Genomic DNA, 24,448 nt, shown 5'->3' on the forward strand with positions numbered 1-24,448 from the left:
GTCTTCGCACTTATTTATTTAACTATTACAACTAAAAATAAGGAAATTACATTTAAAAACTTTACATATTGGAACGATATTGCTACTAAATATATGTTCATTTGGAACACTATCAAATATCCCCACACTTGAGCGTTGCTTGTCCTCAAGCAATACAGAACTTGAAATAAAAACATACATGAATCACTTTTTTATTCATCACATTTTGTACATCAGTGATTTTGATATAGCGGTATAAACAATGACAGTAATGATGGTTAAAGGTGGGTGTGTCATCCACAGTTGCCTTGGGTTTAGGTCAACGACACTTGCAATCAAATAGCTGATTTACTTTCGGTTTCCAAAGCAAAGTGCACATTTGAAAGGCGGTTTACAGTCCCACATGACTATAAAAATTTAGATCCTTTAGGAAATAGGATCTTTATGAAAACATTTGATCTTTTGAAAATTCAATCTAGCTTTTACCCTAGATAAGTTTTCTGATTTGATCCACCATTGGTGTTGCAAAATATATTTGTGGATCAATATTTTGGCTAAAAACATTTAGGTTCGTGTAATCCACTGCTATCCCGGTATCGGAAAGCACACATCCAGTTTACTTGTTCCGTATATTACCTTTCGGTAAACTACCGTCCGGTTGTAAAGGAAAGCGATGAACAAGAAACTGTTAAGGCAATGTCCCGTGACATGCAGATGATTATGGTCTTTTAACGTGTCGGATGCTAGAACTATCCTTGGTAGGAGCGATAGTAAAGATCATCCTATGATTTTTCGGTCTGGCACAAGGTCCTGTCTCCGACCATGCTATGCAACCACCGTTCTTACGGTTGACACCCGATTTGGTTCAGGTGACCTAATGAATTCCAGGTGAATTTTTTAGGATTTTACGTTCAATGGTAATGAACGCATTGAAAATGGTTTTCAGAAAACTAATCGGTTTGTATTTTTGATCAAAATATTTTCTCGTTCAAGCTCGAGTTTAGATATCATCGAATTCCATGAGTTTGAATTCTCAATCTTTAAGGTCAATCTCTAGGATTGAGTATTATCAGTCTTAAAAGCTGATTTTTAATCTTTAAGGAGATTATCCTTTCTGGGGATCTGATTCATTAGTCTTATCAAGCTAATTTGCATGGTGCCCCCCCATTGTACGAGATAAATCCTTCTCATGGTTAGGATAAATCTGACCACTTGGCGACCCTGTTTGATGCTGAGGTCCGTGGATTTCCTGCTGATTTTAGAGATGACTTTTCTAGATTTTTCGTCAACCTACAGCTGGTCTAGACGACAACTTCTTGACCTAAATCAAGAAGCGTGTGTCTTTTTCGGAAGACTTTACTTCCTTTTAATGATGGAATTGATTCATCGTGTAGATCCATCTTTCTTACAGTAAATCGGGTAAAACTGATTAGTATCATCCAAAACAAAAGTACCTGCAATAATCTTGTACAAAAATATGTGATAGATAGTTTTTAATTGAATAACTTGGTACATTCTCCCCACACTTAGTTTCTTTCTTTGCCTTTTTATTCTCCTTTATTCCATTTTAAATGAATTCAAGCATTTTAGGTTGTTTCTCAATTTTTGTCCTTTCCGATAATTTCGGTATTATCACCTAGTTTTCACCGTTCATAAATATGTATAAACATGATTTTGACTTCATTTAATTGAAAATTTTTCAAATTTTCACAAAATTTGGCAAATAAACCAAGTATAAACCTGAGAGAATTTATAACCCTTCCCCACACTTAAGATCATGCAATGCCCTCATTTGCATGAAATCAGACTATAATTTAAATTCATGAGGGTGATTAGCATAGAAAAGTGATTAAAAATACCGAGTTTGTAATTACAAAGCTCGTCGAATGATAGATGGCGCGCCTCATCGTTCATTCCTTCATTTATTATATCACATTTGTTATTTTGCATCTTGTCGTCAAAATCAGTACCTTTTGCTGAACTTTAATGACAGTCTTTGAAAGTGCGTTGTTTTACCCTGTTGTTTACATGATAAAATACAAACATATATATATATATATATATTTTTGAAGTTTGGTTTATAACCCCACTTTTCAAAAATTTATAAAGTATAATATTTTTGGCATACTTTAAATCAATAAAATTAAAAATAATGATAACAAAATTTGTCGCCCCGCCCTCGGGTAAAGTAATTTCGGCTTAATGACCTAGTCTTCAACTCACGACGAATTTTAGAAATCAATTTTTTTTAAACTTAATGAAATAAAGTAATTTTTTTTTTTAAAATCACACAAAAACTTAAATTTGAAAAGCATATTAATTTCATATAAAACCTATAAAACAAAAAAAAATCAGAATGGAGGGAGAAAACTAGTTCTTTAGTGTCTGCTAGCGGAAAAGACCAATCGGATTCCATTCTCGGAACTACACGAGAACAGAACAACTAACTCTAGACATCATTTTCTTTTTAGAACACTTGAATCTCCCCACACTTAGGTAGCTGTGGTGTCAAAATTGTGATTAACTTCATCGTCAATTTCTCTTGGTCCATAATCAACTTGCATATCCGTGACTTTTTCTTTAAGCCATTGGTCGGATTCCTGTGTAATATCCACAATTTCAACTAGTTTCTCCTTTTCTTTAGGTGACAGATTGGATACTAATCGGTTACATAACTTAAAGTTCCCCTTGGTTCTAGCATCGCGAATCCGTTTAATAAGTTTTTTCATTGAACTATTAATAACAGGATCATTTAATTTCGTATCAACAACGGGGTTCTTTGTTATCATGTCATCATTAGGTGTTACTTCATTTTCCCCACACTTAGGCGTTTTATTATTGTTAAGCACTGCCGTTGGAGTTGGTAAAACAACATGGTTATTACCAATCGTTTTTGTTGGTTCAACGGTTTTGGTTGGTGGAGATTTAGACTTTTGAATCATAAAGGTGATCGATTTGTCACCACTCTTAAGTGTCATTCTACCGTTTCCTACATCAAAGAACGCTCTGGTGGACGCTAAGAATGGTCGACCTAAAATTAGAGGAATGTTTGGGTCTTCTTCTATGTCTATGACAATGAATTCGACTAGAAACGTTAAATTGCCTACTTGAATGGGTAGGTTGTCAGCAATTCCAACTGGGTGCTTAATGGTTTGATCAAAGAGTCGAACACTCATATCCGTTGGAGTTAACTCACCTACACCTAATCTCTTATATAAGGAAAGAGGCATAACACTCACACTTGCACCTAAATCTGCTAGTGCATCATACATGACACAATCACTAAGTAGACAAGGAACAATAAATTCACCCGGATCACCTATCCTAGGAGGAGGTTTTGGTGGAACTGTCTTCACCGGGTTTACTTTTACGGCTTTTGTTTCTTGCACTTTCTTATTCTTTTTCTTCTTCTTCTTTCCAGAGGTATCACAATCTTTATTACCTATCACTTGCTCATACTCAACTCCTTTTCTTGGAAACGGGATGGGTGGTTTGTATGGTGCCACCACTGGCTTTACATACTCGGGTGGTGGTGGTGGTGTAACTTTTTCATTGTTACTCACATCTAAAACCTTCCCATCTTCTGGAGCTGGTTTTTCAGAATTCGTTGAAACCATGTTAACATTCTCATTCCGAGGATTTACTTCAGTATCACTCGGTAGCTTTCCTTGTTCTCTTTCACTTATTAATCTAACAACAGTACCTACTTGTTTTTCTAGATTCAAAATGGAAGCTTGTTGAGTTCTAAGTGACTGATCAAACCTCTCATTCGTTTGGGTTTGAGATGTAATAAATTGTGTTTGAGATTCAACTAGCTTTGCTATCATTTCTTCTAGATTTGACTTTTTCTCTTCGAGTTGTTGTGGTGGTTTATACAAGCTAGGTCTTTGTTGATTGAAAGTGTTGTTTTGAGTTGGTTGGTTATTCGGACCTTGTTAGTTGTACAAGTTATTTTCGGGTCCTTTTGGATTGTAAAGAATGTATTGATTTCGATTGAAGTTCGGCCTTGGCGGTTGATAATTATTTTGATAATCATTTCCCGGCCTTTGGTTCATATAAGAAACATTCTCTCGTTGTTCCATCGTTGGTTCAACATTACAATCTTTCAATAAGTGTGGTCCACCGCATTGCTCACAACTGATTCGTATTGCGTGAATATCTTTATTCATCTTTTCCATTCGTCTTTCGAAAGCATCTATTTTTGCGGAAACGGAATCAAAGTCATGGCTAGAATCGGCTCTAGCCGCTTTAGATGATCGAAAGATATCTTTTTCTTGGTGCCACTCATGCGAGTGGGAGGCTGTGTTATCAATAATTTTGTAAGCTTCAGTTGCGGTTTTCTTCATAATGGATCCACCAGCTGTTATGTCGATGTCTTTTCGTGTAGCAACGTTGACACCTTGATAGAATATTTGTACTATTTGATAAGTGTCTAAACCGTGTTGAGGACATCCTCTCAACAACTTTCCAAATCTTGTCCACGCCTCATATAGAGTTTCATTTGACTTTTGTGTGAACGTAACAATTTCTCCTTGAAGTCTCACAGCTTTAGATGCCGGAAAGAATTGTTTAAGAAAATTTTCAACTAAAACATCCCATGTGTCAATCGCCCCTTCAGGTAACGATTCTAACCAATCTTTGGCTTCTCCCTTTAAAGTCCAGGGAAACAACATGAGATAGATCTGCTCATCTTCCACTTCTCGGATTTTGAATAGTGTACAAATTCTTTTAAACGTACGAAGGTGTTCATTAGGATCTTCATTCGGTGCACCACTGAATTGGCATTGGTTAGTTACCATGTGTAGAATTTGTCCTTTGATTTCATAATCTGGCGCATTAACTTCTGGCTTAATAATGGCGTGACCTTGGCCCGTGCGTGTGGCTCTCATTCGATCTTCCATACTTAGAGGTTCCGTTACTTCCATAATTGAATTTGTTGAATACGAATCACTAGAGGATTCTGATTTAACGGTTTGTGGTTCAGGAGGAATAATTAGTGGTTCAGGATCTTGGAATTGTCCTTGAATATGCTCCGGGTTCTTAATTGTGAAGTCGGGTTCAAAAAATGGATTATCGGAAATTTGAACTAAAGTACTTGGTCTACTGGATGACGATTCTAAAGAGAAATCAACGGCGGTTATATTTGTTAAATGTCTTGATCTAGTTACAGGTGGTGAACGTACAAAAGGTGGTGAACGTCTTGCTCGGTGCATTCACTGAATATCCTATTAGTTTTTAAAAGGAAAGAAAAATTATAATAAGTTATCCAATCAATAGACTTTTCTGATTTTGCCCACGTTTCGAATAGCCAAAAGATGCAGCAGAGGGGCAGGATTCGTTTGGTCTCAATATAATTGAGGACTGTTTGGCTCCAATAACCCGGTCCACGTACAAATCCAACTATTACTACGAACCAGAAAATTTTGATGTCTATTAATTTAACCACTTAAAATAAATTTTCGTAATTTTAAGAAATTTAGATAAGAAGTAGAATAAAAATCTATGTCCTAAAACTAGAATGGCGAGAAATAAGAGAGAAATAGATTGCGCGCCGAAAAATGTCGAAAAATAAAAGGTCGAAAAATAGGCGTCGAAAAATAAAAATAAGAAAGTAGTGCGAAATACGGCGTCGTAAAATTCTAAAGCACCTAAAACTTAGTCTAAGGAATAATCACTTAAGGGATTTTACGGCAAAGCCTAAAAATTCTAGAAGTAAAAATAACTATGGCAAAACTAAACTTAATACTAAAAGTTGCGACTATAGTCTAAAAATCTAAAGGTAATAAAACTAAAAAAAAAAACATTTTTTTTTATAGACAAAATTTTAAAAATATATATATATTTTTTAATAATTTTTTTTTTTTTTTTTTACGGTTTATTTATTTTTTTTTTTTTTACGTTTTTTTTTTTTTAAATTTTTTAAAAAAAAAACGATTTTTTTTTTACAATTTTTTTTTTTAAAACGAATTTTTTTTTTTTTAAAAAAACGATTTTTTTTTTTTTTTAAAAAAAACGATTTTTTTTTACAAATTAATAATTTTTTTATAATTATAATTTTTTTTTCAAAACTTTTTTTTTTTTTTTTTTAATTCATTTACTATTCATGAATAGTAAATGAAAATAAATTAATTAATTTACTATTCACATGAAAGCGACATGATAGCAATTATTAATTATAAGTTACATAATATACCCCTGAAGTATTTAATAAATACTACTTTTTTAAAATTTACGTATAAATTTTTGATTCTTAAATATTATTATATTATTATATTCTATTTCAATATTATTATATTATTATATTCTATTTCAATATTATTATATTATTATATTTTATTTCAATATTATTATAATTAAAAATATAGCGTTTTAGCGCTCCCCGGCAGCGGCGCCAAAAACTTGATGATGTAGCGTGAGGGTACGAAATAGTATTATTTTTAATACAAAATACTACAAAATATAACACAAGTTTTATTAATTTACGGATGGGATATACCTAAACCTTGCTACAACACTATAGGCAGTGTACCTAATCGTAGAGTAGTGTAGTTTTTAGTAAGTCCGGTTCGTTCCACAGGGAGCTGGTGAAGTTAACGCTATATTATTAAGTTTATTTGTAAAAATATATATATAAATAAGTAGTAGTATTATTATAAAATGGGGGTTTTACCGTTTAATGACCGGTTTGTCGATTTTAAGCGTAAAAATAAATGACAAAAATTAAAGTGCGTAAAATAAATTGCGATAAATAAAATGACATAAAATAAAATTGCGAGTAATAAAATGACAGTAAATAAAGATACGATGAGAAATATAATAAAAGAATTATGCTTATTTAAACTTCCGTAATCATGATGTTTGACGTGTTGATTTTAATTTATTACCATGGGTTAATTGTCCTTTGTCCTGGTTTATTTGATACGTTTATCTGGTTTTTGTCCATAATAGTCCATCGGTCATAAATATAAAGTGCGAGTATCCTCGTCAAATTACCCTTATACCCGAAGTCAAATATTCCAACTGATTAAGGATTTAAACTAAGACGCAGTTATCACTTCTGTCAACAATTACACCAGTTATCACTGTATGTAATCCACCCCTGTTTTAATTAGTTTATGAATATTAATTCATCCACTTGATCAGAATGAATAATCAATTACCCAACCCAATTGATTAATTAAATGATTATAACAGATTCCATATGAACGTCACTAAATAGGACAACCATAATCATTATTAATTATTAGGTTAATTAATTTGAAGATAGGTTCGACAGACTCCAATGAGTTGTCACTCAATTAGACAATACCCCCCATCTATTAATAGTCAATAGTCCAATTTCCACAAGTGTCGGTCTTTTGCCCAAACCTTAATTATGGTACAAAGCCCAATTACCCAATTTTAGTAATTAGCCCAACATCATGATTACTTCGTTTTAAATAAGCATAATAATAACTTAGCTACGAGACATTAATGTAAAAAGGTTGAACATAACTTACAATGATTAAAAATAGCGTAGCGTTACACGGACAGAATTTCGACTTACACACTCAAACGATCTCTATCATAAATCTTATTATTATCATAATTTAAAATTAAAATTAAGATTATTGTTATATCTTATTAAGTTAACATTATGATAGAGATATAGAATATAGATATTGATATTTGATATTAAGGATAGAAAAAAAAAAATCGAATAGAAAAAGGTATATCTTCAATCGATCGTTACATAGCCTTTTATAGGCTAAATTAGAAATTGAATTTTCATTTACGACCCCTGAACTATGCTCAATTAACAACTTTTTATTATTTAATATTATTCTTATTATGAATTATTTAAATATTATATTTTATTCTTGTGCATAGTTGACTCATAATTTTTACACCGTTGCGTCGAGCGCTGAAAGTTGGTTCATGCCTCGGTTCCGGATTTTCGAACGTCCTTTCGTATAATTTAATATCTTGTACTTTGCGTTTTGTAACTTGTACTCTTGTCATTTTTAGACGTTCTTCATCAATAATTTGAACCTTTTTGATTGTATCTTGTACTTTTGAGCTTTTTGGACGTTTTGGTCTTTCAAATCTTCGTTTTTGTCTTTAAATCTTCATTTTCGAGCGATTTGCGTCTTTCGTCTTCGCACTTATTTATTTAACTATTACAACTAAAAATAAGGAAATTACATTTAAAAACTTTACATATTGGAACGATATTGCTACTAAATATATGTTCATTTGGAACACTATCACTACCGTTTAGAACTTCCGACTCAATTAAGTTTCCGTTTACCTTACATTTCGTGTAACAAACATAGAAACGTGTCCTGCGGAACAGGAACGTGCAATTTCTTCTAAATGCACCAACTATTGAAGACAAACTTCTCTTCATAGGAAAACCAGTTGAAACCGGGGATCGTAAAAATCCAAATTCATGAGAACACTCAAGGACGTACCTTCACTTATTCATAGCATTGACATCTCCGGTCTCGAGTGAGAGGTATCGATTATTATTTCCAACTAAATTTCGGGACGAAATTTCTTTTGAGGTGTGGATAATGTAACATCCCGCATTTTTCCGTTAAATTATTTTAACGCCCGTCTTTTTCTTTTTAAATAATACCCTTCATATCTAGATTCGTATCCTTTGTTAAGTAACATTTTAAATATTCTCGTTATCGGATTTTTAATATCTCCCGTACTTCCGTGTAATTTAAAATAATTCGTTTGGTCAATTCACGCACCCGCAACCGAACGCGAGGGACTAGTTTCGCCATTGGAGCAAAGATGTGACTAGCTTGACTAGTCAACACCCACCTCCCCATTTTCCTTTTCATTTTCATTTCCATTTTCTTTCTATACTTTCCAATTTTCTCTCAAACACCACTACAAAGAATCATCATCTAAATTCGGATTTGGAAGCTTCAACCAAAACAAAATATATATTTGGAATCCTCTCTTCATCCTCTTCAATTTGATACCAACTTCATCTCATTTGGGTAACTTTCTAAAATCACTAATTTTATGTGTTCTTGAGATTTTTGAGTTATAAAGTTGTTAATTAGTGTCTATGGCTCATTGTGATGTCGTGTATGTAATTTGTATGCTCGATTCGTTATTTTTGGTGTAACTAGTTCAATATGAAAATTACTTGCTAAATCCTTGATTTTGGATGATCAAATGTTGTTAGATTGTTAAAGTGCATGTTTTAAAAGTGTTACTAGTATCATTAGCTTCGTTTTGATGTATAGGTTGATTAAGGAAACTCCAAGAACATGATTAGTGATTTTGTGAACTTGGATTAGGGTTTGATAAGCTTTAGATGAACTTTTGATGCACTAAATGCTATGAAATATTGTAGATAAGAATTTTGTTGCAATGTGTGTATGATTACCTTCGAAACGGCATATCATACATGTAAATTGGTTGCCCGAATCATAAAATGCGTTTTAGAACTTGAAACTTTGATTATGAACGTTTAATGCGGTTTTTGGTTGTTGTTAGTGATGAATTGCTTGATGAAATGTGCTTAGTTGTTTTCCTTGTCAAATTACCTTTCTAATGATATAGGTTATGCGTTTTAAGTGTTTTCGGTGCATGAAATGTGTTATATTGTATTTTGGTTCGTGACTTGGACCATTTTTCTGCAAACTGCATGATTCCCAGGTATTGCGCGCCGCGCATTTACCCGCGCACCGCGCAGAATCAGAGATCCCAGATGTTTGCCTTCTTGGTTGAGTTCTGACCAGAAATTGCACTTGGGTGCGCGCCGCGCAACCCAGTGCGCGCCGCGCAAAAGCCCCAGGCCACTCTCTTTTGTTTTTAAATGTCACAAAAATGTTTCCGCTTAACTAAAACTCCGTTTAACATGAAACTTGACTATTAGGCTCTTATATGACTTCTCGTCTTGGGAAAATTGTCGGATACCCGACCCGACCCCGTTGACTTTGACTTTGACCAAGTTTAACTTTTAGTCAAACTTAACCAAACGATTATACAATCGTTCTAACATACTTAACTACTTGTATCGTGCATGAAACTTGACAAATTGATTCACATGCTATATTAATCGAGTCGTAACGAGCCATAGGACTAATTGAACATCTTTGACCGTTTGTGTTTACCGTTATTGATACAACCTATATGTTTAGGTCAAGACTAGCTTTGTCTTTGCACGCGTCTACTTGTTGAAGTACTTTATTAACTCTTGCACTCAAGGTGAGATCATAGTCCCACCTTTTCAACAACTTTTATACTTTTAAATCGTGGGCTGAGAAAACATATACTTTGTTACATCTTGTACTACTTACTTTTATGTTTTGAACACAAGTGTGAAAACAAACATTCCACGTGCGAGTTAGAACAAAAATGCCTCAATTCGATTATCATTAGTTACACTTGCAGGGTGTAAGCGAGAACTTATATTGTGTGGCCATACGGGTTTAACAAACCCTCATTCGGACGGTTCGCTACCGTTATGCGGATGAAATATATTTTTGTGTTTTAGTGTGGGTTCTAGCACTGTGTGATGGGGTAACGTTGGTTAAGTTTTGATAATTGAGTGCTCGCGTATAACAACACTTTTGGAATGCAAATGATTTGGATAATCTACGTTATGGAAATACAAAATCTTGTTGTTCAAAAACAACGTTTAATACTTACTAAACCTATGATTTCACCAACGTTTTCGTTGACAGATTCTTCTATGTTTTCTCAGGTTTTGAATGCTTAGTGATACATGCTTCCGCACTCTTTTGATACTTGCTTGGATGTCGAGTATACATGCATTTTGGAGCATCTTTTGAACTTATTTAAACTGTGTCGCATAGTTTTCATTTGTACTTATAACGTTGTAACTTAACTTGTGGTCAATTATCTTTGTAAACTTTGAAACAATCTTTACACTTGAATGGATGCGACATATTTTGGGTCAAACGTCTGTTTTAAAGACTTATGACCAGGTAATGGGACCTACGTAGTCGACGCCGTCACTTGACGATTTGTCGGGGTCGCTACATTACTTCCCGACGAAGTAAAAATCTGTGAAAGTGAGTTATAGTCCCACTTTTAAAATCTAATATTTTTGGGATGAGAATACATGCAGGTTTTATAAATGATTTACAAAATAGACACAAGTACGTGAAACTACATTCTATGGTTGAATTATCGAAATCGAATATGCTCCTTTTTATTAAGTCTGGTAATCTGAGAATTAGGGAACAGACACCCTAATTGACGCGAATCCTAAAGATAGATCTATTGGGCCTAACAAACCCCATCCAAAGTACCGGATGCTTTAGTACTTCGAAATTTATATCATATCCGAAGGGTGTCCCGGAATGATGGGGATATTCTTATATATATGCATCTTGTTAATGTCGGTTACCAGGTGTTCACCATATGCATGATTTTTATCTCTATGTATGGGATGTGTATTGAAATATGAAATCTTGTGGTCTATTGTTACGATTTGATATATATAGGTTAAACCTATAACTCACCAACATTTTTGTTGACGTTTTAAGCATGTTTATTCTCAGGTGATTATTAAGAGCTTCCGCTGTCGCATACTTAAATAAGGACGAGATTTGGAGTCCATGCTTGTATGATATTGTGTAAAAACTGCATTCAAGAAACTTATTTTGTTGTAACATATTTGTATTGTAAACCATTATGTAATGGTCGTGTGTAAACAGGATATTTTAGATTATCATTATTTGATAATCTACGTAAAGCTTTTAAACCTTTATTGATGAATTAAAGGTTATGGTTTGTTTTAAAATGAATGCAGTCTTTGAAAAACGTCTCATATAGAGGTCAAAACCTCGCGACGAAATCAATTAATATGGAACGTTTTTAATCAATAAGAACGGGACATTTCACATAAAACTAAAATCAACACGTCAAACATCATGATTACGGAAGTTTAAATAAGCATAATTCTTTTATTTCATATTTAATTCCCTTTATTTTATATTTAATTGCACTTCTAATTATCGCATTTTATTTTATTGTTATTATATTTAATTGCACTTTTAATTATCGTACTTTTAATTATCGCAAGTTTATTTTATCGCACTTTTATTTATCGCAATTTTATTATCGTTATTTACTTTATGCTTTAAATTAAGTCTTTTATTTATTTAATATTTTACATTTTGTTTTAACTGCGACTAAAGTTTTAAAATCGACAAACCGGTCATTAAACGGTAAAAACCCCCCTTTATAATAATAATATTACTTATATATATTTGTATTTTTATAAAATTAAACTAATATAGCGTTAAGCTTTGATTAAAAGATTTTCCCTGTGGAACGAACCGGACTTACTAAAAACTACACTACTGTACGATTAGGTACACTGCCTATATGTGTTGTAGCAAGGTTTAAGTATATCCATTCTCTAAATAAATAAATATCTTGTGTAAAATTGTATCGTATTTAATAGTATTTCCTTGTAAAATTTAATAGCTATTTTCTATACACCTCGCATAACATCAAGAATTTTTGGCGCCGCTGCCGGGGAACATCTAGCTTAAAAGCCGGAAGCGCAACGCTAATGTAAAAAAAAAAAAAAAAATTTCTTATTAAGTTTTAATTAGTTTTTGTAAAATATATACTTTTTAAAATTTAAAAAATTAAAAAAATTAAAAACCGAAAATATATATATATATATAAATCTATTTTTAAGATTTTTTTTAAAATTATAAAGTATTTCTATTTTTATTTTAGTTTTTAAAACATAAGTTTTTATTTAATTTATATAAATATTTTATATATTTATTAAAACATAAAATTTAAACAGAAAAATAAAAAAAATAAATAAAACAAAATATAAACCTGTCAAACGAAAGCTCATGATCTGAAATTTGAAACCCGTTTCCAGCTTCGAGCACCGCAACTCGCGGAGCCGTCTGACACGGGCCACACAGAAACCCTAACAGCATTTATTACGGTGTAATTATTATTTATTATTATTATTAACCCTAATTACTTAATTATTATTATAATTAGTTTTAAAATTTTAAAATAAATTGTATTTTAAATTTTAATTAGTTTAATTAGTTTATAAAATTAATAGTTTTATAAATTAAATAATATAAAAATAATATTTTTATAAAAATTGTACTTTTTACAACTTTTTGTATATTTTTATATTTTGTCCCTTTTTAATTATTTTAGCGTAATATTTGTATTTTTCGCTCGTATTTAGTTTTAAGATATAGTTTTTACCATAGTTATTTTTTACTTCTATATTTTTAGGCTTTGCCGTAAAATTCCTTAAGTGCTTTTTCTTTAGACTAAGATTTAGGTGCTTAGAATTTTGTGATGCCTTTTTAAGTTTTGGTTTCTTTTTAAGTTATTGCCATTTGGGATATAGTTTTTCTTGTAAGCTTTAATATTTTTAGACACCTTTTACCTATGTATCAATTATCATTCCAATTAGTAATCTCAATTTGCTATTATAATTTTAAGTTAGTGATAGTAATAAGGTTGGGTTAGTCGAGTGTTTTTAAGTTCTATAAGTCACTCTTTTTCTTTCTTATTTTTATTTTTCGATCTTTTTCCGACACGCTCTTTTTCTTTCTTATTTCTCGCTATTCTAGTTTTTAGGACATAGATTTTTATTCTACTTCTTATCTAAATTTCTTAAAATTACGAAAATTTATTTTAAGTGGTTAAATTGATAGACATCAAAATTTTCTGGTTCGTAGTAATAGTTGGATTTGTACGTGGACCGGGTTATTGGAGCCAAACAGTCCTCAATTATATTGAGACCAAACGAATCCTGCCCCTCTGCTGCATCTTTTGGCTATTCGAAACGTGGGCAAAATCAGAAAAGTCTATTAATTGGATAACTTATATAATTTTTCTTTCCTTTTTAAAAAACTAATAGGATATTCAGTGAATGCACCGAGCAAGACGTTCCTTTTGTACGTTCACCACCTGTAACTCGATCAAGACATTTAACAAATATTACCACCGTTGATTTTTCTTTAGAATCGTCATCCAGTCGACCAAGTACTCCAGTTCAAATTTCCGATAATCCATTTTTTGAACCCGACCTCACAATTGAGAATCCGGAGAATATTCAGGGACGATTCATAGATCCTGAACCATTAAATTTTCCTCCGGAACCACCAATCATTCAAATAGAGATTGTTGAGGAACGAACCATTAAATCAGAATCCTCTAGTGATTCCGATTCAACAAATTCAATTATGGAGAATCTGGAACCTTTAAGTATGGAAGACCGAATGAGAGCTAAACGCACTGGCCAAGGTCACGCAATTACTCATCCAGACATTAATGTGCCAGATTATGAAATCAAAGGACAAATTATACACATGGTGACTAATCAATGCCAATTTAGTGGTGCGCCGAAGGAAGATCCAAATGAACATCTTCGTACCTTTAATAGGATCTGCACTCTATTTAAAATAAGAGAAGTGGAGGATGAACAGATATATCTCATGTTATTTCCCTGGACTTTAAAGGGAGAAGCCAAAGATTGGTTGGAATCGTTACCTGAAGGGGCGATTGATACATGGGACGTTTTAGTTGAAAATTTTCTTAAACAATTCTTTCCGGCATCTAAAGCCGTAAGACTTCAAGGAGAAATTGTTACGTTCACACAGAAGCCAAATGAAACTCTATATGAGGCGTGGACAAGATTTGAAAAGTTATTAAGAGGATGTCCGCAACATGGTTTAGACACCTGTTAAATAGTACAAATATTCTACCAAGGATGCGACATCACTACAAGAAAAGACATCGATATAGCAGCTGGTGGTTCCATTATGAAGAAAACCGAAACTGATGCTTATAAAATTATTGATAACACTGCTTCCCACTCACATGAGTGGCACCAAGAAAAAGATATCGTTAGATCATCTAAAGCAGCTAGAGCCGATTCTAGCCATGACTTAGATTCCATTTCCGCAAAGATAGATGCTGTCGAGAGACGAATGGAAAAGATGACTAAGGATATTCACTCAATACGAATTAGTTGTGAGCAGTGTGGAGGACCACATTTGACAAAAGATTGTCTCAGTATTGAATTAACAATGGAACAAAGAGAGAATATTTCATACATAAACCAAAGGCCTGGAAATAATTATCAGAATAATTATCAACCGTCAAGACCAATCTACAATCAAAACCAGAATTATAATCAAAATATTCCATACAACAACCAACAAGGTCCTAGCAATCAACAAGTATCCAATAATACTTACAACCAGCAAAGACCTAATTTTCAAAACAAACCACAGCCCGATGATAAAAAGCCGAATTTAGAAGATATGATGACGAAGCTAGTTGAAACTCAAACGCAGTTTTTCACATCTCAAAAACAAACTAATGAACAAAATGCTCAAGCATTTAGAAATCAACAAGCTTCTATTCAAAACTTGGAACAAGAAGTAAGTAACCTAGCAAGATTAATAGGTGAAAGAAAATCGGGAAGTTTATATAGTGATACAAATGCTAACCCCCGGAATGAAACAGCTAAAGCCATTACCACAAGAAGTGGTACAACACTTAAACCACCTGAAATACCTGTAACTTCTGATAAAGCTATTCCTACTCCACAAGAACCACAACCTGATCAAGATAAGGAAAAAGAATCGGTAGTTGAAAAGGTTAATGAAGATAACACAGTTACGGCTAAACCTTATGTTAAACCATACCAACCACCACTTCCTTACCCGAGTAAAATGAAGAAAGAGAAACTTGAAGCTGAGCAATCCAAATTCTTGGATATGTTTAAACAGATAAATGTAAATCTTCCTTTCATTGATGTGATTTCAGGAATGCCTAGATATGCTAAATTCTTGAAAGATCTAATCTCAAATAGAAAGAAAATGGAAGAACTCTCGGCTGTTACTATGAATGCTAATTGTTCAGCAGTGCTGTTGAATAAGATACCAGAAAAACTATCTGATCCAGGAAGTTTCACAATTCCATGTTTTCTGGGTAGTCTTAGTTCAATAGAAGCATTGGCAGACTTAGGTGCTAGTATAAATTTAATGCCGTATTCACTATACGCTAAACTAGACCTTGGAGAATTGAAACCAACAAGAATAAGCATACAACTAGCCGATCGATCAATAAAATATCCTAGAGGGATAATGGAGAACATGCTAGGTAAAGTTGGTACTTTAGTATTTCCAGTAGATTTTTTTGTTCTGGACATGGAAGAAGATTCTCAAGTTCCTCTCATATTAGGAAGACCATTCTTAAACACGGCTAAAGCAATGATAGACGTGTTCGGTAAGAAATTGACCCTAAGTATAGAGGACGAGAGTGTTACCTTTTCAGTTGATAGAGCAATGCAACAACCACAATCTGCAGATGATACATGTTATTATATTCAAACTATAGATGCACATGCAAAATTATTAGAAGAATTTCCAGAATTACAAGGAACAGGAGAATGTTCTTTAGGATAAGGAACTGAACAAATTGATGAAGTTGAAATGTTAGCTACACTTATAGCTAATGGATATGAACCAACAACAGAAGAAATTCAAATGCTAAAAGAAGAAGACAGATATCGATATAAATCATCAATAGAAGAACCTCCGAAATTAGAGTTAAAGCCACTTCCAAACCATTTGGAATACGCTTATTTACATGGTGAATCTGAATTACCTGTAATAATATCATCTTCTCTTACTGAAAATGAGAAATCACAACTCATTTCTGTATTGAAAGCTCATAAACCAGCTATTGCATGGAAGATTCATGATATTAAAGGAATAAGTCCTTCGTATTGCACACATAAAATTCTTATGGAAGAAGGTCATAAAACGTATGTGCAACGCCAACGAAGACTAAATCCGAATATGCAAGATGTAGTTAAGAAAGAGATTATTAAACTGCTAGATGCAGGTCTAATTTATCCAATCTCTGATAGTCCATGGGTAAGCCCAGTTCAATGCGTGCCTAAGAAGGGTGGCATGACTGTCATTACAAATGAAAAAAATGAGCTTATTCCTACAAGGACTGTAACAGGATGGTGTGTATGTATTGGGAGAAATGTCATTTCATGGTTAAAGAAGGCATCGTTCTTGGTCATAAAATTTCGAAGGAAGGAATTGAAGTGGATAGAGCTAAAGTAGATGTAATTGCTAAACTTCCACATCCCACCAATGTTAGAGGAGTTAGGAGTTTTCTAGGGCATGCCGGTTTTTACCGACGTTTCATAAAAGATTTTTTTAAAATTGCCACTCCTATGAATAAACTCCTAGAAAAGGATGCTCCATTCATCTTTTCAGATGAATGTATCAAATCTTTTAATATTCTTAAAGAAAAACTCACTAATGCGCCAATCATGATAACACCAAATTGGAATCTACCATTTGAACTAATGTGCGATGCAAGTGATTTTGCAATGGGAGCCGTTTTAGGACAAAGGATTGAAAAAAGATTTCAACCTATATATTATGCTAGTAAGACGTTACAAGGAGCACAAACAAATTACACAACTACTGAAAAAGAACTCCTTGCTATTGTCTTTACTTTTGACAAATTTCGATCATATCTCGTTCTAGCAAAAACGGTGGTCTATACCGACCATTCTGCTCTTAGATACCTATTTTCCAAACAAGATGCTAAACCAAGATTAATCCGTTGGATCTTACTCTTACAAGAGTTCAATATTGAAATCCGAGATAAAAGAGGAGCAGAAAATCTCGCCGCTGATCATCTTTCTCATCTTGAAAATCCCGAATTAGAAGTTCTAAATGAATCGGCCATACAAGACAACTTTCCTGATGAATATCTATTGAAGATAGATTGTAATGAAATCCCATGGTTTGTAGACTATGCAAACTACTTAGTTTGTGGATTCCTTGAAAAAGGATTGTCGTACCAAAAACGAAAGAAATTCTTCAGTGATATAAAACACTATTTCTGGGAAGATCCACATTTGTTTAAAAGTTGTCCCGATGGAATAATACGCCGATGTGTATTCGGAGATGAAGCTAGTAAAATTTTAAACCATTGTCACACAGGACCAACAGGAGGGCATTATGGGCCTCAACTAACAGCAAGAAAAGTTTATGAAGCTGGATTCTATTGGCCTAAAATTTACAAAGACGCACACCTTCTTTGCAAATCCTGTGATGCATGTCAAAGGGCCGGAAAAATAAGTCAACGTGATGAAATGCCACAAAATATCATACAAGTATGTGAAGTATTTGACATTTGGGGTATTGACTTTATGGGTCCATTTCCAAAATCTCATAATAATCTCTATATTCTCGTAGCCATTGATTATGTATCTAAATGGGCGGAAGCACAAGCTCTCCCAACTAACGATGCACGAGTTGTAGTCAACTTTTTAAAACGTCTTTTTGCAAGGTTTGGAACACCGAAAGCTTTAATAAGTGATCGGGGAACTCATTTCTGTAATAATCAACTTGAGAAAGTTCTTAAAAGATATGGAGTAACTCATAAAATCTCCACTGCTTATCATCCACAAACAAGTGGACAAGTTGAAAATACCAACCGAGCTTTAAAACGTATTCTAGAAAAAAATGTAGGATCAAATCCGAAGGAATGGTCCATTAAATTGGAGGATGCACTCTGGGCTTTTAGAACAGCCTACAAAACTCCAATTGGAACCACACCTTTTAGACTCGTTTATGGAAAAGCATGTCATCTTCCAGTAAAAATTGAACACAAAGCATTTTGGGCTTTGAAGACATGTAATCTTGATTTACATGAAGCTGGACGTCTACGATTAAGTCAACTAAACGAATTAGAAGAATTAAGACATGAAGCATACGAAAATTCTTTAATCTATAAAGAAAGAACGAAGAAATGGCATGATAAAATAATCAGAAGTTTAAAAGAATTTAAAGAAGGAGACAGAGTTCTTCGTTTCAATTCACGATTCAAGCTATTTCCTGGAAAATTGAAATCAAGATGGTCTGGACCATTCATAGTCAAAAGAGTTTTCCCATACGGAACGATAGAATTAATAAATTCAAATAGGATTGAATTTAAAGTTAATGGTCACAGAGTTAAACACTACATAGATAGTCCAATGGAAGTTGACAACGAAGATAATCACAATTTAGATACCACAGCTAACTAAGTGTGGGGAGAATCAAATCTTTAAAGGATTTTATATATTTCTGTTAGAGTTAGATTGTCTGTTTTCGTGTAGTTCTCGAAAATGGAACCCGAATGGTCTTTCCCTAGCAGACCCTAAAGAACTAGTCTTCTCCCCCCATTCTGAATTTTTATTTTTTTAGGAAATGAAGACTGCCTGTGAACTAAACCATGGTCTAATGCTACACGCTTTGATCACTAAACGTAATAATGACACACTACCGAGTGAAATAGTATGAGTAATCAGAGAAAGATTGGACGAAGTAAGAAAAGAATCCAGATGCGAAGATAATAAGTTACAATTTGGTAAAGGAAAATCAAAATCCGCAGCGAAAAGAAGAGCACGACACCTAGAAAGATGTCACAAATGCGGAAAATGGTCACATGGAGGTAAATGTTCAAATAATCAAACCTATTCAAATACCGAATTTGTTACTTTATGCAGAGACGGACCGTTCATATGTTTAGAAGAAAAAACACTGAATGCTCGAGGTTACGCCTATGTAGCCATGGAAAACCAATTAAACCGAATATCTTATGAATGGGATAGATCATATAACTAAGAATACTATCTCACAGGTAAGTCTGTACAGTTTTTATTTTTATTTTTAACCTTTTGATAATAAACGCTAATTTGTTCGCTATAAAGTATTAAATTGGTATTGAATAAAATTAGGTTTGGCGACCGAAATTATTGATATCATTCAAAAATTTATTACATCACGGCGAAATTTAACGTTTATTCTTAAGGTATAAATATCTTTAATCAATCAACCCAAAATATTTCAAAAATTCGTCATGAGTTAAATTAGGTCATGGAACCGAAATTACTTTACCGAAAAGAGGGGCGCATATTTTTGATAATATTTGATTGATTAAAGTGGGATAAAAAGCCAAAAAGATTTTTAATTTTATTTTTACCATGTTTTTAAAATTAATATATAAATCTTAAATTAATATTGTAAACTTTGTAAAAACAATATATTTAAAATTGTAAACATTTGAAAAATATAATATAAGTTTGGTGTGATTTTATAATATGAATTTTTAAATTAAGTGGTGTGAATTTTTAATTTTTAAAATAAGAATTTTTAATTTTATGCATTTCAAATTTTAAGTTTGGTGTGAATTTTTAATATTAATTTTGAATTTTATGTATTTTTATTTTAAGTTTGGTGTGAATTTAAAAACAAAAATTTACTTTATCTCATTAAGTTAAAAATATGATTTTTAAAATTCGTCGTAAGTTGAAGACTAGGTCGTTGAACCGAAATTGCTTTACCCGAGGGAGGGACGAGAACTTTTATTATCATTATTTTTAATCTTATTGAATTAAAGTATGACAAAAACATTAAAAAACTAAAAAATCTAAGCTTTTAAAACAATCGCTTGAAAAAGACAAATTTTAAAATTTTGTCGAAGGACGGACTAGGACATCGATCCGAAACGACCTCGCCCTAAATAACAAGGGAAACAAAATTTTAAAATTAATTACTTAATTGTTTCATAAGTTAAGGTTTATTAAAAAAAAAAAAAAACAGCACCGCGACTCGCGGAGTTTGCAATGGCAAAATGCCGCGACTCGCGGAGTTCCAAAAATACAGAAAAAAATAAAAGGGCCGAACAGATCAGTCTGCACACTACCACACCCATTTTTCTGCGAAAATACACGAAAAATAACTCCCAAAATCGAATTTTTTCACCGAAAATCATCAAATCTTTTACTAAAATCATGTTGAGAAGGATGCTATCAAGGAATTACTCAAGAAAAACGGTAAATTTCTACACCTAAACACCATTTAATCCGAAAATTAGTGTTCTTGAGCAATTTTATACCCAATTTGATTTTGATGCTTTTTAGTGTAATTATGCTTAAATTGCTTATGTATTATGCTTGTATAACCTAGATTGATGCTATTTAACATGATTAGGAGCCTTAAACTTCAAATTTTGAGTAATCTAGGGTTTGTGTTCTTGAGCAAATTTGGGGCTTTTTGATATAAACAGGTTATGGCTGATTTTTGTCATGAATTGTTGCTAAATTAAGTAGTGTAACATGTTTAGGTAGTTAAATGATCCAAACTTTGAGCCTAAGCATGATTTTGAGAATTAAAGTGGACTTTTTCAAGTCTAAATTCATGAACTTGATTTTTGAGAGATAATGCCATTTGAAACTTGTTTAATTGCTAGTGATGATTATTTTGACATGTTATTTGAGTTGAATGCTTATGGCGAACATTTTCGTATATGCTTATTTGAAAAAGTGTAGATTTGATGAAAATATGAAAATGAGCTTAAGTTTGATATAAATTGATCATGTCATTGTAATTATTTTGATTGATGATTTTGCTGACACTAATGCATATTTGGATGCACAAAAATTGTGTTTGATGTGTTTTGCAGACTGAAAGGGGTGAATCTTCATCCCAAGCTCGCAATGCTCCTGCTGAGAATACGGAACAACAGGAGGTGGATAACTACTACAAACAAGATATACCTCATCCAGTCATGACATTTTTTTATATGCACTTGGAAGATTTGCACCCGAACCTGAGATTTGACAGACTTTGGATAGATTATCCAAAATACCGAAGGGGTTTGCATACTTTTCATTCTAAAGCTGTTGAAGTACCCAGGGTCATAGAATGGGGACCATTAGAAGCTGTAGAATTGGCCGGGCCAATTAGGGAATTACTTGCACAGAGGTATGGTAATTCTACTTTTAACAATTGGGTACGGTTATTCAACATGCGTAGACCTGTATATAAAGTATGGTGTGAAGAATTGTTGTGTAGTATAGAATTAAATGATCGGGTAGATAGTTTAACCGATCGATCTTTTATTAGATTTTTATTAGGAGGTTCGATGCGCCACATGTCTTTACTAGACATGGCTCAGGCTTTACGTATATATACGCCTGAGGAGTTAGCATCTGCCGATTGTAGAGGGTTGATACTAAATGGTAGAAAGATAGACGAAAATTTTGATACGCATGGTGTATGGAGTCAAATGACTAGCCATCACCGATTTAAAGGGGGAAATTACTCTTATTTGGATATAGATAGAGCAGAGTTAAGAGTAATTCATAGGTTTTTAGCTAATTCGATTACACAAAGAGGTAAGAATAGGGAAAAGGTAAATGAACAGGATTTATTTTACCATATGTGTATTCGAGACCCACAAAGCGCTGTAAGTATACCTTATTGTGTGGGTTATTATTTATCAGCTATGGTTAGGGGGATGAGACCGCATAGCATAATAGGAGGTGATATATTTATTACTTTGATTGCTGAATATCTCGGTGTGGATATAAGTCGGGGGGGATTATTAGTCGAAGAACCAGAACCCCGCGATACAATAGGTTTAAATGTATACCATGGTGCGAAGGTTTTGAAGAGGCGAAATAACGCCGCAGTACAATACCATGGTAGACATCCACAGGTTGAGAGAAACCAACAGCCAGGTAATGTGGGAGGGGGAAATGAAATGACAGAAATGCAAAGGTTTATAGCTTCACAAGAGTATGAAAATGCTAGACATCGAGCATTTGAAGATTGGCAAGTTCATCAAAACCAAATCATAGCTTATTGCCAACAAATAGGTAGAAACTATATTCCTACTCAATCGCCCGTATTTCCTCCCTGGTCTATAGAGATCCAACCACCGTATCCTACGTATAACCCAGCCGAAGCATTCTATAACACATACGGTTATGCATGGAACCCCTACTGGTATCAGTATCATCCCTAGTCTACTTAGTTTTATTTATTTTATTATTTGTAATGTTAATACATTTAATACTTATGTTAATATTGTAATAGTTTTTATAATTTTCTAACTTTTATTATTAGATTTTAATAATTTTTGAATGTGGGGTAATATACCAAACTTCAAAAATATGTATATATGTTTGCAGTTTATCTTATATACACAACAGGGTAAAACAACGCATTTTCAAAGACTGGCATTAAGTTCAGCAAAAGCAACTAATTTTGACGACAAGATGCAAAATATATGTGAAATAACAACGAGAAGGAATGAACAAATGATGTGCACCATTTATCATTCAACACAAACAACAATATGTTTGGAAAATTTGGTAAAATTTAATCATTTCTACGCTAATCACCCTCAATAATTTAAAATGTTACTGATTTCTTGCAAATGAGGGCATTGCAAGATCTTAAGTGTGGGAAGGGGTTAAATTCTTTCGGATTTTTAAAATTTTTATCTTAAACACTTGGTTACCATTAAAAATACTAGTAAAGCAGTAGTTGTATTAGAATCTAGTGCTCTCTGATAATAAAGAACAACCCTAGTCTTATATACTGACTACCCAATTCTAGTAAAATTTTTCAAAATTTTCAATTAAATGAACTCAAAATCATGTTTATACATATTTATGAACGATAAAACTAGGTGTTAACACCGAAATTATTGTTACCTTGGAAAGGACATAAATTGAGAAACAAACAAAAATGTTAGAATTCATTTATAATGGAATAGAGGACAATAAAAAGAAAAATAAAAGCCAAGTGTGGAAAAAATTACCAAGTTATCTTAAACATATGTCACATATTTCTGTAACAAATAACTGAAAATACTTTTGCTTTGGACTAAACTAAACTGTTTTACCCGATGAAAAAAAGAAGAGATGGATCTACACGATGAATCAATTCCATCATTAAAAGGAAGTAAAGTCTTCCGAAAAAGAAACGCGCTTCTTGATTTAGGTCTAGAAGTTGTCGTCCTGACCAGCTGTAGGTTGACGAAAAATCTAGAAAAGTCATCTCTAAAATCAGCAGGAAATCCACGGACCTCAGCATTAAACAGGGTCGCCAAGTGGTCAGATTTATCCTAACCATGAGAAGGATTTATCTCGTACAATGAGGGGCACCGTTCAAATTAGCTGGATAAAACTAATGAATCAGATCCCCGGAAAGGATAATCTCCTTAAAAAATCAAAAATCAGCTTTTAAGCCTGATATTACTCAATCCTTGAGATTGACCTTAAAGATTGAGAATTACAAACTCATGGAATTCAATGATATCTAAACTCGAGCCTGAACGAGAAAATATTTTGATCAAATTTACAAACCGATTTGTTTTCTAAAAACCCATTTTCAATGCGTTCATTACCATTGAACGTAAAATCCTAGGAATTCACCTGAAATTCATTAGGTCAACTGAACCAAATCGGGTGTCAACCGTAAGAACGGTGGTTGCATAGCATGGTCAAAGACAGGACCTTGTGCCAGACCGAAAAATCATAAGGGTGAGCTTTACTATTGCTCCTACCAAGGATAGTAATTGCGTCCGACACGTTATAGACCATAATTAAAAGCAT

General features: G+C 33.1%; 1 protein-coding gene and 1 non-coding gene across 2 annotated transcripts in view; both read right to left on the reverse strand.

The window, feature by feature from the left end:
* Nucleotides 1-24,448, reverse strand: part of LOC139862514 (uncharacterized) — a 62,847-nt gene that overhangs the window by 13,508 nt on the left and 24,891 nt on the right. The gene's annotated exons all lie outside the window — the stretch shown is intronic.
* Nucleotides 14,583-14,689, reverse strand: LOC139865117 (small nucleolar RNA R71). The gene has a single exon (XR_011764643.1). It is a non-coding gene; the product is annotated as a small nucleolar RNA R71 (small nucleolar RNA).

Source organism: Rutidosis leptorrhynchoides, chromosome 8 (assembly GCF_046630445.1).
Source record: "Rutidosis leptorrhynchoides isolate AG116_Rl617_1_P2 chromosome 8, CSIRO_AGI_Rlap_v1, whole genome shotgun sequence".
Lineage (NCBI taxonomy): Eukaryota > Viridiplantae > Streptophyta > Magnoliopsida > Asterales > Asteraceae > Rutidosis > Rutidosis leptorrhynchoides.